Source organism: Sciurus carolinensis, chromosome 2 (assembly GCF_902686445.1).
Source record: "Sciurus carolinensis chromosome 2, mSciCar1.2, whole genome shotgun sequence".
Classification (NCBI taxonomy): Eukaryota; Metazoa; Chordata; class Mammalia; order Rodentia; family Sciuridae; genus Sciurus; species Sciurus carolinensis.
In genome coordinates, this window is record NC_062214.1 from 120,288,455 (window position 1) to 120,305,230 (window position 16,776).

Here is a 16,776-nt window from a genome sequence, read left to right on the forward strand (position 1 = left end):
TGTATATAGGGTAATAATGTCTGTCTCACTCTACCATCCTTCCCATCCCCACATTCCCACCACCTTGCCCCTTCCCTTACTCCCCTCTGCATAATCCAAAGTTCCTTCATTCTCCCTGCCCATGCCCCACTATGGATCAGCATCTGCTTATCAGAGAAAACATTTGGACTTTGGATTTTGGGGATTGGCTTATTTCACTTAGCATGCTATTCTCTAGTTCCAACCATTTACCTGCAAAATGCCATAATTTCATCCTTCTTTAAGGTTGAGTAATATTCTACTGTGTATATGTACCACATTTTCTTCATCCATTCATCTGTTGAAGGGCATCCAGGTTGGTTTCATAGTTTATCTATTCAGAATTGAGCTGCTATAGACATTGATGTGGCTGCATTACAGTAGTATGCTGACTTTAAGTTCTTTGGGTATAAACTGAGGTGTGGGATAGCTAGGTCAAATGGTGGTTCCATTCCATGTTTTATGAAGAATCTCCATACTGCTTTCCATAGTGGTTGCACCAATCTGCAGTCCCACAAACAATGTATGAGTGTACCTTTTCCCCCATATTCTTGCCAACACTTGTTATTGCTTGTATTCTTGATAATTACCATTCTGACTAGATTGAGATGAAATTTTAGAGTGGTATTGATTTGCATTTCTCTAATTGCAAGAGATGATGAACATTTTTTCATTTATTGTTGATTGATTGTATTTCTTCTTCTGTGAAGTGTCGGTTCAGTTCCTTTGTCCATTGATTGATTGGGTTATTTGTTTTTATGGTGTTAAGTTTTTTGAGTTCTTTGTATATCCTGGAGGTTAGTGCTCTGAAGTGCATGTGGTAAAGATTTTTCCCATTCTGTAGGCTCTCTTTTCATATTATTGATTGTTTCTTTTGCTGAGAAGAAGCATTTTAGTTTAAATCCATCCCATTTATTGATTCTTAATTTTACTTCTTGTACTTTAGGAGTCTTGTTAAGGAAGTCAGGTCCTTAGCTGACATAATGAAGATTTGGGCCTACTTTTCTTCTATTATGTGCAGGGTCTCTGTTTTTAGTGCCTAAGTCTTTGATCCACTTTGAGTTGACTTTTGTGCTGGCTGAGAGATAGAGGTTTAATTTCATTTTGTTACATATGGATTTCCAGTTTTCCCAGCACCATTTGTTGAAGGCTGTCTTTTCTCCAATGTATGTTTTTGGCACCTTTATCTAGTATGAGATAATCTTATTTATGTGGGATTGTCTCTGTGTCTTCTATTTTGTACCATTGGTCTACCTGTCTATTTTGGTGCCTATACCATGCTGTTTTTGTTCTTATTGCTCTGTAATATAGTTGAAGTTCTGGTATTGTGATGCCTCCTGCTTCACTCTTTTTGCTAAGGATTGTCTTGGCTGTTCTGGGTCTCTTATTTTTCCAAATGATTTTCATGATTGATTTTTCTGTTTGTATGAAAAATATCATTGCAGTTTTAATAGGAATTGCATTGAATCTGTATAACACTTTTGGTAGTATGGCTATTTTGACAATATTAATTCTGCTACCTGAGAGCATGGGAGCTCTTTACATCTTCTAAGGTCTTTTTCAATTTCTTTCTTTAGTATTCTGTAGTTTTCATGGTAGAGGTCTTTCACCTTTTTCGTTAGATTGATTCCCAAGGATTTTATTTTTTTCGATGCTAATTTTTTTTTTTTTTTTTTTTTTGTGATGCTGGGGATTGAACTCAGGGTTTTGTGCATGCCAGGCAATCACTCTATCTACTGAGCTATATCCCCAGCCCTTGAGGCTATGTGAATGGGGTAGTTTTCCTAATTTCTCTTGCAGTAGATTCATTGCTTATGTATAGAAATGCACTTGATTTATGGGTATTGATTTTGTATCCTACTACATTGCTGAATTAATTTATGAGTTCTAGAATGTTTCTGGTGGGATTTTTCAGCTCCTCTAAATATAGAGAATCATGTTGTTGGCAGATAGTGATAGTTTGAGTTCTTCTTTTCTTGTTCGTATCCCTTTAATTTATTTGGTCTGTCTAACTGCTGTGGCTAGAGTTTCAAGGATGATGTTGAATAGAAGTGGTGATAGAGGGCATCCCTGTGTTTTTTCAGGTTTTAGAGGAAATGTTTTCAATTTTTCTCCATTTAGAATGATGTTGGCTGTGGGCTTAGCATAGATAGCCTTTACAATGTTGAGGTATGGTTCTACTATCCATAGTTTTTCTAGTGTTTTGAACATGAAGAGGTGCTGTGTTTTGTCAAATGCTTTCTCTGTGTCTATTGAGATATTCATATGATTCTTGTCTTTAAGTAGTTGTTGTGTGATGTATTACATTTATTGATTTCTGTATGTTGAACCAACCCTGCATCCCTGGGATGAACCCCACTTCACCATGCTACACTATCTTTTTAATATGCTTTGTATGCAATTTGCCAGAAATTTTATCAAGAATTTTTGCATCTGTGTTCATCAGGGATATTGGTCTGAAGTTTTCTTTCCTTGATGTATATTTTTCTGGTTTTGGTATCAGGGTGATACTAATCTCCCAGAATTAGGTTGCAAGGGTTTCCCTCCTTTTCTATTTCATGGAATGATATAAGGAGTATTGGTATTAGTTTTTCTTTGAAGACCTCATAGAACTCGGCTGAGAATCCATCTGGTCCTGGGTTTTTCTTGATTGGTAGGTGTTTGTTGGCTTCTTTTCTTTCATTACTTGAAATTGATTTGTTTAAATTGTGTATGTCCTCCTGATTCAGATAGGGTAGGTCATATGCCTTTAGAAATTTGTTCATGTCTGGGGGGAAGGGAAAAAATAACAGAATGAATCAAACAACATTACCCTATGTAAATGTATGATTACACAAATGGTATGCCTTTACACCATGTACAAACAGAGAAACAGCATGTATCCCATTTGTTTACAATAAAAAAAAAGAAATTTGTTGATGGCTTCAAGATTTTCTATTTTATTTGAGTAGAGCATTTCAAAATAGTTTCTACTTATCTTCTGTATTTCAGTAGTGACTGTCATGATATTTCCTTTTTCATCACAAATTTTAGTAATTTGAGTTTTCTCTCTCTCTGTTAGTATAGCTAAGGTTCATCAATTTTATTTATTTTTTCAAAGAATCAACTTTTTGTTTTGTTAATTTTTTCAGTTGTTTCTTTTGTTTCAATTTCATTGATTTGAGCTTTGATTTTAATTATTTCCTGTCTTCTTCTTTTGGTGTTGAATTGTTCTTTTTCTAGGGTTTTGAGGTGTAATGTTAGGTCATTTATTTGTTGACTTTCTATTCTTGTAATGAATGAGCTCAATACAATTAACTTTCCTCTTTGCACTGCCTTCATAGCATCCCAGAGATTTTAATATGTTGTATTGGTGTTCTTATTTACCTCTAGGTATTTTTTAATTTCTTCTGCTATTCATTCATCATTCAATAGCATGCTATTTAGTCTCCAGGTGTTGGAGTAGCTTCTATTTTTTATTTTATGTTTGATTTCTAATTTCATTTGTTAAGATCTGATGGGATGCAGGGTAGTATTTCTATTTTTTTTTTTTTTTTTTGTATTTGCTGAGTTGCTTTGTGGCATAACATATGGTCTATTTTAGAGAAGGATCCATGTGTTGCTGAGAAGAAAGAGTATTTGCTCTTTGATGGATGAAATACTCTATGTATGTCCATTTTTAGTTCACTGCTCTAATAATATCATGATAACTGGGCTTGACGGCCTGGAAGTAGTAAGTATCCTAGATGCCTTAATAAGACATATGTGTTCCAGATAATGGAAGATGAATCCTGCATATATTCAGGGATCTCCAACACAGTGACTTCTACTTTTTAAGTGGTTTGAGGCATGCCATGCTGTCTTTTCTAAAGTTGCCACAGAGAAAGAAACTCAGTCTTCACCTAATCTCTTTGGATTTTGGAGGCAATATGTACTGTACTTGTGTACTGTTCTCCAAACTATTTATTGGGGGAATTCATAGCTTGCAGGTTTGAGTTGTGCCTGGAGCAAGAAAAGTCTCTCTAGACAGCCTGAAGGCAGAAAATAATCTTTATGAGTAGCAGACTCAGATTCCTATGGTGTCCAACTCCTTCAACACCTCTTTCTGTCCCAGTGAACATGTTCTATATGACCAATTAACAGTGAGTTTGGATTATGAATGGATAAACAGATCATGCAAGTGAATGTTCACTGCATTATTAAAAGAGACTGAGGTTGCCCTGAGAAAAATTGTGAAGTGAAACCCTTTTAATCCAAAGCACTTCAGGGAATCCATTGTATACTTACAACTCTTTCTAATTTGTAGATAGGGCAAATGATTGGTTGGTTTGGTTGTCAGGGTCAGAGAATGAAGATCATAAAATTACAGATATGAGGTTCTGCAGAGGCAGGGGCAATGGTACATGCCTGTAATCCAAAGACTCAGGAGGCTGAGACAGAGTGATTGTAATTTTAAGGTCAGCCTCAGCAACTTAGCAAGGACCAAACAACTTAGTGAGCCCTGTTTCAAAAACAAAACAAAACAAAGCAAAACAAAACACCCAAAAAGCCCCCAATCAACCAACCAAACATACAAATGAACAAACCCCCCCCTCCAAAGGACTGGGGACTTAGTTCAGTGGTAAAATACCCCTGAGGAACAAAAAAAGGAATGAGGTTCTGTAGAAAAACTATACTGGAGTTTACAGAAAGGCTGGTAAATTAAGGTTAGGTCCTATGAAAAATGATATTAGAAGTTGTTCTCTGTATAAGAACAAGATGATTCATTCCTGCAATGTCAGTCAGCTGCTTCTGTATCTATCCTAGGACTCATGACACTAAGTATTACTTTGGTATCTAATTGGTGCTTAATCGGTATTAAATAGTGACCATAAAGCATAGACAGACTCTATGCTGTATGGTATAGAGTTTCCCCTCACTAAGGGTAATCTGGTGTTGTTATTGGAGATGGGGGTCTGCTGAGAGTGAGGACGAACAATGCCTCTCAGTAAACAGACATCAGAGACCAGGCTTAGAAGGCACAGATCTAATTTTACTTAGGATTGTACAAGACATATGTAGGCACATTATCCAATCAGGTTAAAATGCTTGTTAAAATGTAACAGAACCAACCTCTAGGAAAGCTATAGGTCATACTAATGTAAACAAACCAAGCATCCCTAAGTGATTCTGTCTGGCAACAAGACTGAGACAAAGGAGTGGGGGAAGGCAAGTTCTAGCACACAGCATGAGGCGAGGGAGCACAGGCGAGCTCACACCACAGCTTGCTGAGTGAGGCTTCCCCTCAGCTGGTATCTCAGCCTCAGTAACTGCAAAGGCCTACAATCCATGGCGAGTCTTTACCATTTCCTCTGTTTCTCTGTCCAGACTGTTTGGTTTATTTAGACCATGGTGTCAGTGACTGCTGACAAATAGCTTGAGGAATGTTCACTACAATCTGGTACCATCACCATTGTGTCTCCAAACTACCAACATGAAGGTAAATCCTTTGACTACCATGGGGTACCACATTCATCATGCCTTTGCCGGACTTGCTGTTCGTGTGTGGCAAGGGGAATAGAGTTAAGCCCTTATTTTCTGGAAGGCTTAAAGATATGTTTTCATAGAGATATGCATTTATTCTAGGTCCTGATTTTTCCTTCCTATCCATAATGCTTCTTCCAGCACTACAGTTTCATGAACTTGTAGAATACCTCTCCTGCCTTACCTATTACTAGTGTGTAAATTCAGTTCTGGATACATTTTTATAGGAAATGAAATATAACAATGGACTGATACGCATTGAATTCACTGTCTTTATTTTTGCTCCTTAAGTCAAAACCACCCACTGATAAATTTTTGCATATTCTCTAATTGATTTGGTGCATCCTTTAAATCAGTGTCGATATATATTGACATTTGTACTGTATCTATTTATATGGCCAGACTATACAGAAGGTGAAAAAGTCATAATGTAAAACTGTACAATGTATGGGCAAAATTTATGCTTTTTTTTTTTTTTTTGCTCTGTAAGACTTTTAATTCCTCTATGACATAGAAATAAAATAACATACCATAAATGCTATGTAAACTCCAATATTCAGTAAAGTCTATGTTACTTGACTTTAGCCTATGGTCAATATAAAGTTACTAGGATAATTTTTATCATTTTTCTATACATATTATGTGTCTTGATTCTAGGGAAATCTTACATAACCTCACTTGTGGCTAATGCCTCTTGTTCTACAGCACCCAGACCAAGGCAATTAACTCTTTTATATCTGCATAAAATTGATTCATAGTCTATATACTGGGCATCAAGAGGGCACTTTCAAGCCACTCTAATACACCCTTGCCTTAAACTATGTGTGCCAATCCCTAGGTAGAAGAGAAGCTTCAGGTGAAAAAGAGATGCTCTGTTGAACAGCAGATCCTCCTGCCTCAGCCTCCTGAGTTTCTGGGTTTATAGGTGTACACCACAGTGCCTGCATGCCTCCTATTCTTGTGAACTCTGTTTAGTGGGATTGGAGGTCCTTGGGCCCCAGGGAAGAGACTTCCACAGGGACACAGCTGATAATGGCTTCTGACCACTTCATATCATGAACCAAAGTTCAAAACTTATTTGTATCTGATAGTTTGTGGTCTGAGGAGAGTTAAAAGGGAATCTCATGAGTCATTTGTTGAAATATTTTAAGTTATGCATCAAGGTAATTAAATCTTGGGTATAGTACGATCTATCCTGTGTTGATAAATCTATGTTATAATGACATATGCATATTTGTGTGTAATCCTGAAAAGTCCCATTTATATATTTGGTGATGTTTGGGGATTAGAAAAAAGGTTAATAAGGAGGGAAGTGGGGTTCCAGATAGGTATCTCTATTTTGCTTCTCAAAATCTCCTTTCATGTTGAAGGGCAAGACAGGAGAGAGGTCACTTTAGGGCCTTTATGACATGGATCCCAGGCAGTAAATTTTTTTTATTTGTTTGGGTAAAGGATAGTACTGCCTATTGGGATGACAAATCCCAATTACCAGGGAGTGATTTGATTTCTCCTGTATACCAGGAACAAGGGATATTAAATGCAGAACTCAGGGGATTCATGGGATGCTTCTTAGCACTCCTTTCCCTAATAGTTCTCACAACTAGAACAGTGGCATCCCATCAGTGAAGGATCATGTCAAGACTACTATCCTATAGGAAAGAAACTTTGTTCATTCCACCAAGTAGAGTGCAGTCTCTAGGTAGGTACTGATGGAAGATAATGTGAAAGGAAAGAAATTCTCTTGTCAGCATAGCTCCCATGAATAGCTACACAGGGCTGGGGATATAGCTCAGTTGGTAGAATGCTTGCCTTGCATGTGCAAGGCACTGGGTTCAATCCCCAGCACAACAACAAAACAAAACAAAACCAAAAATAAAACCAGATACACAAAGTGGTGACTAGGACAAATATGTGCTATGTTAATTATATTTTCCTCCTTGCTAAATTCATAGGAAGTACACTCATGATGGTTCACTTTTTTGGATTAGATCACTAATAATTCTTCTGCTTCCTCTTTTTTCCTTCTTTCTTTCTTTCCTTCCTCCCTCCCTTCCCTCCCTCCCTCCCCCCTTCCTTCCTTCCTTCCTTCCTTCCTTCCTTCCTTCCTCCTTCCTTCTTTCCTTCCTTCCTTCCTTCCTTCCTTCCTTCCTTCCTTCCTTCCTTCCTTCCTTCCCTTCTTTTCTTTCTTCTTGTAACACTGGGAACTAACTCTGGGCTCCTCTACCACTGAGCTATACCCCCAGTGCTTTTTAAAATAATATTCAAAGGCAAAGTCACACTAAGTTGCCCAGTCTGGCCTTGAGCTTGGGATCTTCCTGCCTCAGTATCTCTCGCTGGGATTACAAACTTGTGCTGTCATGTCTAACCAATAATTTATTATGTTACTCCGTTTCCTCTTTTCTTTCTTGTTCATTTCCTTGATAAAAGAGGAATGAGCTGCTATTAACATTGATGGGACTGCATGACTGATGTGATCCTATAATATGTACAATAAGAAAAGTGTGAAATTTTACTGCATTTATGCATGATTTATCACAATGTATAAATGCATTCTACTCTCATGTACAACTAATTAGAACAAATAAAAAATTAATTAAAAAAAGAAGAATGGGTGCAGATATTACGGATAGCCTCCATTGTTCCTCTAGTTTCAATCTCAAAACTTCTTTCTTATGTGCCTTGGGAATCTGACCTCACTGGGTTGCATAAACAGGCTGCATTATCCTCTGTTTTCTGTTCAGTTTGGTCAAAGTCTAACTGTTGCAAGAGATTTGAGATCCAAGATCACATCATTTTATTTATTTCTTCTCTTCAGGGACACAGTGGGCTGACAGTGTTACACTTTAATGACCATCTCCATCCACAAATGCTTTATTTCTAATTTTTTTCAACTACTCTTTGCCTCTGTCCCTTTATGCTCAGAAGAGGTAATGTTCCCCCTGCTGTCTTTAACCTAGGACCCCTCATTTTTCCTTATGCCTTTCACAGATTTGTGCATATTCTCTTTATTAAACTCTCTCCAGTTATTTAATTTGACTTTGCCATCTCTAGTCCTGGTGGGATCCTGACTGATACAAGTGTACAAAATTGAAAGTCACAATCCTTGTTTGTTCCCTTAATAATCCTACTGTGCTGAATTATTTATTGAAAAAATTATTCTCTTTGTCCAGAAAAATAAATATTAATTAATTAATTAATTAATTAGCCATACTGGGGATTGAGCCCAGGGCCTCACGCATGCTAGGCAAGAACTCTACCACTGAGCCACACCACAGCCTTTTTAAAAAAAAATCTAATTTAAGTCAGGGTCTTGCTAAGTTGCCCAAGCTAACCTTGAACTGGTGATCCTCCTTCCTTAGCTTCCTGAGTAGCTGGGATTGTAGGCATGGACCAGAGTGCCTGACTCAGAGGAGTAAATATTTACATGCCTGGCAACATAGTATCCACACTGGTTTGCTCTCCTCTGTTCTACTCAATGGTGTGTGGTTGAGTTTTAGAGTCTGAACTTTCTTTGTAATGACTATTTTAGGAATTGCTTCTAATAAGCCATTATCTAGATTTGTAAAATGTTGAACAAAATAGTACAGATATATTTAGAAGGCAATAATCTACTCTCATTTCCTCTTCTCTAGTGTCTCATTATGAGTTGTTAGGACCTTTGTTTTTTTCTGGTAAAACCAAATGGGTCTCTGGGGACAAAGGTCCTTTGACCCATGAGGATGGTCTCCACTCAGGTCTATGCAATGTCACTTGGCCACTGTCCTTGAGCTGTAATCAGCTTCATTTCCACCCATGGCAGAGTGTAATGGCCCTTAGTGTTAGAGAACTCAGGAAGATCTCAGACTCCATGAAGATGCCCTTTTCTTTCTGTAGGTTAAATGGAAGATCGGAAATAAATTTAATAATAAGGAAAGCAGCTTTAGCTGTCTAGTCAGACATGGTTCTGTGTAGGAATTCCTGTGGACATGCATCATCTCCTACAGTGCTAAGTGTCATCTGAAAGCAGAGGAGATAGTGTCTAGCATGACACACTGAACTACTAGAGAATCATTGTGATGAGAGGAAATAATTGTGAAAATTGAAAATGGTGAACTCTCCTGGACTTTGAATTAGACCCATATTGGGTTGGAGTTATGTCAAAAATATTACAAAAAGTCAAACAGCTTTATGATGTTTTGGTTTCATTTTGATGTTAATTAATCACACTGTTTCCAGTGATGACTGTATGAATGACGCTCATTCTCTGTAAACAGGTAAGAAATTTTTTGTGGCACAGGAAACTAAGAAAACAAAGGTTGGTATAACTTTGCCTTCCTTGTAACTTCAAAAGAGTTGAGGTATGTATGTCTTGTCACTTGTATGTGGAATGTAGAAAAGTTGAACTGACAGACACCGAGAGTAAAATTGTGGTTCTGGAGGTTGAAGGTTGAGGGTTTGGTGAGGTATTGGTTCAAAGGACATAAAATTTAAGTTAGAGCAAAGAAATAAGTTTAAGAGATGTGTCATTCATCAGGATAACTATAGTTATTAGTGATATGTTGTACCTATAAAAAAAGAGTAGATTTTAATATTTCTCACTTCAATAAATAAGTACATGTGCTAATGTGTATGTTAAATAGTTTGATTCAGTCATTCTACAATGTATCCAAACATCACATTGTACATTATAAATACATAAAATTTGTATTAGTCAACTAATAATGAAAAAAAGGAGATGAGGCACAAACTGTGAAAACAGAAGTAAATTTATTAAGACATGTTTAAGTTTGCAGGATGGAAGAGACACCCAAAGAATAGAAGAGATATCCAAAATTCAAAGATGATTTTGCCTTTTCAGGGTGGGGGTGGTTTATAGGAGATTGTACTCAGGGGCACTTGACCACTGAGCCACATCCCCAGCCCTATTTTGTTTTTTATTAGAGACAGGGTCTCACTGAGTTTCTTAGCACCTCACTTTCTTTCTTTCTTTCTTTTTTCTTTTTTTTTGCTGAGGCTGGCTTTGAACTTGTGATCCTCCTGTGTCAGCCTCCCAAGCTGCTGGGATTATAGGCGTGTGACACTGTGGCAGGTCCAAAATTCAAAGATGAATAAATTGCTGCCAGTGTAGATGTTATTTAAAATAAGATGTGGAAGATTAAAATAAAATCAAATTATCATGAAATTGAAATAGTTCTTCTGTTTTCTTATGTGCTTTTGAATTTCAAAGGGTTTTTGTATCATTTTTTGGTCTGGAAAAACTCTTTGAAAACATACTTTTCCCTATTATTTTTATTGGTGCATTATAGCTATACATGTTGGTGGGATTTAATGTTACATATGTGTATATGCATGCACTATAACAATATGATTTGGCCAATATCAATCCACAGCACTTCCCCTCCTCCCTGCCTCTTACCCCATGGTCCCTTTCCTCTATGGATATTCCTCTGATATTCAGAAGATTCACCCCCACCTTTCTTTTCTTTTTTCCTCTCTAACTTCCCCAAATGAGAGAAAAATGACCCCCGAACTTCTGAGCTTGGCTCATTTTGCTTAACATGATGGTCTCTAATTTCATCCATTTTCCTGCAAATGCCATAATTTCTTTTTTCTTTATGGTTGAATAAAAGTCCATTGTTTATATATATTACATTTTCTTTATCCATTCATCTGTTGCCAGGAATGTGGGCTGATTTCATAACTTGGCTATTGTGAATTGTGCTAATACAAACATTGATGTGGCTTTATTACTATAGTATGCTGATTTTAGTTTTTTTTGGATAAATATGAAGGAGTGGGATAGCTGGGTCATATGGTCGTTCCATTCCTAGCTTTTTGAGCTATCTTCACCTTATGGCTTTGCAAAGTGGTTGTACTAATCTGCAGTCCCACCAACAATGTATGAGTGTAACTTCCCACCACCACCTTTTCAGCAGTTATTATTATTTGTAATTTTTTTTAGAATTTATAATGCTCTTTATTGAGTTTATTATTCAGAATATTAGGATGAGGGAAGAGGGGCTAATATTATTTGAATAATATTTTTTCTTTTCTAAAAATTTAATTTTTTAAAAATTAATTATTTTTTAAAATATTTTACAGACTGCATTTTGATTCATTGTACACAAATGGGGTACATCTTTTCATTTCTAAGATTGTACATGTTGTAGATTCATACCATTCATGTGATCATACATGTACATAAGGTAACGATGTCTGTCTCAACTATTTTTTGTATTCTTGATGACTGCCATTCTGAGAAATGAAGTCTCAGTGTAGTTTTGATTTGCATTTCCCTAATTGCTAATTATGTTGAACATTTTTTTATGTATTTCTTGGCTATTTGTATTTCTTCTTTTGAGAAGTGTCTGTTTAATTCATTTGCACATTTATTAATTGTCTTATTTGATTTTATTGGTGTAAGGTAAAAATATTCTTTCTTGAGAACAGTCGATCTCTAAGAACTTGTTTCAGAGCATAATCAACAGGATTGTGAGGGAGTTTCCCATCATGCTTGCCACATAAAACATGGAGGAGAACACAAAGAGGAGAAGCTGGATACCCCAGGAGTTGGTGAGTCCCAGGAACACAAACTCGGACACCACAGAGTGATTTGCTCCGCCCATTGGTTTTTTTGGCAGTGCTTGCTACCTGAAGGAGGACAACAGAAGAAAATACAAATTATGACAACTACATTAATAGACCAGGAGGAGAGAAGTCAAAATCAGGAAAATCTATTTTTACTTTAGCATTAAAACCAACCTAAAAGACATGGCTTCTTGCCCTCTAACTATGCTCTGACTGAGAGTGACCACCCTCCCCACACTGGACCCAGCACCTCAGCTACCCAAGGTCTGACTGAAGTCTCCAGCAGTGCTGTGGGTTGTAGGGTGGACCCAGGAGAGGAAATGACAACATCAACCCTCCAGGAAGTCACTCATCTACTGACAAAAGTCAAGAAAAGGATAAAGCCAAGAATTACAAGGAAGCACTCCAGCTCTGCCAGGCTGCAGTGGAGCACTCTCTCCACGCAATCACGTCCCAGGCTCACAGTGACAAGGCCCAGGGGAGCATGCTAGCCAAGTGTGTGCAGTATCGAGACTGGGCAGAGGGGCTGAAGGATCAGTTATGAAACAGAGAAACACGGGAAGAAGTCAGTAAAAGAAAATCAGAGTGAGGACAAGTGCAGTGGTGGTGACCGCCAAGGGGATAATCCAGAGGAAAAGAAATTGCAAGAGCAACTGAGGGGTGCCATTGTGATGGAGAAGCCCAACATAGGATGGAGTGATGTGGCTGGGCTGGAGCGGGCCAAGGAGGCTGTCGAAGAAGCTGTCATTTTGTCAATTAAATTCCATTGTGTGTATATACTATATTTCACATGTGGATTCCTTAAAAAATATAGAAATGATAGAAATAATTGTTATTAGATCTTGTAAGAGCTAAAATAGAGATGCATTCAAGGAAGACACACTTAGAGCAATTAGAGCTTGCTGGACCCTCTCTAGAGGTTTTGGTTTCCCTAGAGACAGAGGGTTGAGTATTAAACTGGCATTTTCTGTTATGAACCTTTCCAGTAACCCATCTGTTTCAAATAAGAGTATTTGCTTGAACAGTGAGCATGATAACAAATATTTTAGCAAACGGTCATATTTTTCAAGACCCCGAGGTATATTAGAAAGCTGAGAGTTCTTTGGGATGGTTAATTTTGGTGGCCAAAGCAGCCCTCATCAGCGTCATTAAGTGGCAGTGAGGAGCTGTAAAATGGGTTTTCTTTCCCCAGCAGTTTGTTACCACCTGGGTCACTTGGGTTCTAGGTGAAGCTCTATCACAAAGTAAGTTTATTGTTTTCTTCAAGTTATTTAATATTTTGGGGAATGATTTCCCTGATATGAAATGATTAGAGATTTTCCTAAATTGGTGATCTTTAATTTACCCATATGTCCTAAAGCTGACCTCATTGATTTAGGTCTTCTAGATGAGGCTGAAGACTTCCTTTAGTTCTATTCCAACTTTTGGTAGGACAAATATTTCATTCCACCTTTTATTCTATCCTCATCTGGTAAATACATAACTGCAAATGAGGATTTTATTCATCTTTTCAGCCAATATTTATTTGCCATTTTTATATCAAGAATGATTCTTAATTTTTGTTACTTTGGGCAGAGTAGGACAGATATGGTCCTTAGTGTTATGTCTGTAGACTTTTAGGGGATGAGAAATTAAACAAATAATGAATTTTATTTGTAGTAAGTACTAGTAAGAAGTACAGTGCTTTTTGAAATATCATGTACTATGATACATGATAGTCTATGTATAACTAGAAGAGTGTGAATATTTATATTAATCATATTATGTTTTTTGTTATCTTTAGATATATGATAGTAGAGTGTATTTTGACATATCACACATACATGGAGTATAACTTTCCATTCTTTTGGTTCTACATGATGTTGGAGTTACACTGGTCATATGTATGAAACTAGGAAACTTACGTCTGATTCATTCTACTGCCTATCCCGTTCCTGTCCCCACTCTTTTCTTCATTCCTCTTTGTCTAATCCAGTGAACTTCTATTCTTCCCTCCCTCTCTCCCCCTTTTTGTGTGTTGGTATACACATATCTCTACCCTTCTACCCTCCTACGCTTTCCAACCTTTCCCTATTTTGGGCTAGCTTCTGCCTATCAGAGAAAACATCTGAACTTTGACTTTTGGGATCTGGCTTATTTCACTTAGCATAATAGTCTCCAGCTCCATCCATTTACTGGCAATTGCCATAATTTCACTTTCTTTATGGCTGAGTAATATTCCATTATGTGTATATACTATATTTTTTTTATCCATTCATCTATTGAAAGGAATCTAGGTTGGTTACATAGCTTGTCTATTGTGAATTGAGCTGCTATAAACAGTGATGTGGCTGCAACACTATAGTATACTGATTTTAAGTCTTTTGGGTATATGCTGAGGAATGGGATAGCAGGGTCAAATGATGATTCCATTGCAAGTTTTCTGAGGAATATCCATACTGCTTTCCATAATGGTTGTACCAATTTGCAGTTCCACCAGCAATGAATGAGTGAACATTTTCCCCCACATCCTCACCAACATTTATTGTTAATTTTATTCTTGATAATTGCCACTTTGAGTGGCATGAGATGGAATCTCAGTGTAGTTTCAATTTTCATTTCTCTAATTGCTATAGATGTTGAAACTTTTTTTATATATATATTTGTTGATCGATCATATTTCTTCTGTGAAGTGCAGCACTTCTCAAATTACCTGTAGCAGGAGACCAAATAATTTCCGTATTAATTTGCAGCCCTTCATGAATGGAGATTTTTGGAAAAATACAAAATCAGAAACATTGTTGTCATTGTAATGCTATTTGCTAGAGAAATTTTTTAATATTTATTCTCAATTTTTTAATCTCATGTGATGCAAAATGGTAACAGTTCATAGAACTGCACTTTTCAGTGGATCATTTTCATTGTTTTATGGATAAATCATAACTCCTGCCTTCAGGGAGCTTATGGTCTCCTTGATGAGTTAGATTTGTACCAAGTTCATCATAATATAAGGGACAACAAAATAAATACTAGTAATAATAAAGGCAGATTTCATAGATGTGGCAAATGTAAGTTAATAGTGAAGATAACCATATCCCCAGAGGTAGGGTTAGAAATAAAGAAATAAAAGGAGTGTTTTCCAGATTAAGGATTATTGTCTTAAAAGTGTATGCATTAGTGATTAGTTCCATGTGACTGGTGCTGACCAGAATCAGAGGGGTTTGGTGTGAGTTCTTATTACTTATGTTCGTCATCTTTTTTTCATATGAGAAAGATCATCTAGCTGGGAGGAAGCAGGGTGTTATATTAAATAGAGACAGAACATTAGTGATAAAGAGGAGATCCACACAATAGTGATCGACTTTATATTTCAAAGACTGTCAGCATATGAACTCAGGTTTAATACTAAAGTATAAATAAACTTTCAAAACTTTGACTTCTCTCCTCCTGGTCTATTAACATAGTTGTCATAATTGACATATTCTCCTGTTGTTCTTCCACAGGCAGCACATCCAATAAAACCAATGGAAGGAGCAAATCACTCTGTGGTGTCCCAGTTTGTGTTCCTGGGACTCACCAACTCCTGGGGTATCCAGCTACTCCTCTTTGTGTTCTCCTCCATGTTTTATGTGGCAAGCATGATGGGAAACTCCCTCATTGTGTTCACGGTGGCTTCTGAGCCTCACTTGCATTCTCCCATGTACTTTCTCTTGGCCAACCTCTCCTTTATTGACCTAGGTTTTTCTTCCGTCATCTCCCCCAAGATGATTTATGACCTTTTCAAGAAGCACAAAGTCATCTCCTTTAGAGGATGCATCACACAGATCTTCTTCATCCATGTCATTGGTGGTGTGGAGATGGTGCTGCTCATAGCCATGGCCTTTGACAGATATGTGGCCATATGTAAGCCTTTGCACTACCTGACCATCATGAGCCCAAGAATGTGCATCTTCTTTTCAGTGGCTGCCTGGGTGGTTGGCCTTATGCACTCAGTGGTTCAATTGGTTTTTGTAGTAAAGTTGCCCTTCTGTGGCCCTAATGTGTTGGACAGCTTTTACTGTGACCTTCCTTGGTTCATTAAACTTGCCTGCACAGACACCTACTGACTAGAATTCATGGTCACAGCTAATGGTGGTTTCATCTCTGTGGGCTCCTTCCTCATACTGGTCACTTCCTATATTGTCATCATTCTCACTGTTCAGAAACACTCTTCTGCTGGTTTCTCGAAGGCTCTGTCCACCCTTTCAGCTCACATCACTGTGGTAGTCTTGTTCTTTATTCCTTTGATATTTGTCTATGCATGGCCATCTCCTGCCACACACCTGGACAAGTTCCTGGCCTTCTTCGATGCAGTTCTGACTCCTTTTCTGAATCCTGTCATCTACACACTAAGGAATCAAGAAATGAAGGTGGCAATGAGGAAAGTATGCAGACTGCTAGTGACTTATAGAAAGATCTCCTAAGTGATTGGTGGCGTTGTGAAGAGTGTTCATAGAATACTGAAGTTCACTGTGATGGTCAGACTCAGATAAAAGCTTCCCTTTGTCCTCTTTTGATTTGATTATCCATATTGTATTAGGTGCATTTTATCTTTCACTTAAGAGAGAGGGACATTCATTTCTGAAAGCAGATGAGGAATCACATACAAAATATTTAGGAACCAAAGACTATGATAATTTTGAGGCTCAATTCCAAAGGGACAACATTACT

At 37.4% G+C, this 16,776-nt stretch overlaps 1 pseudogene; it reads left to right on the plus strand.

Moving 5' to 3' along the window:
* The first annotated feature begins 15,590 nt into the window (after nt 1-15,590).
* Nucleotides 15,591-16,529, plus strand: LOC124977338 (olfactory receptor 4F15-like; annotated as a pseudogene).
* Nucleotides 16,530-16,776: the final 247 nt, after the last annotated feature.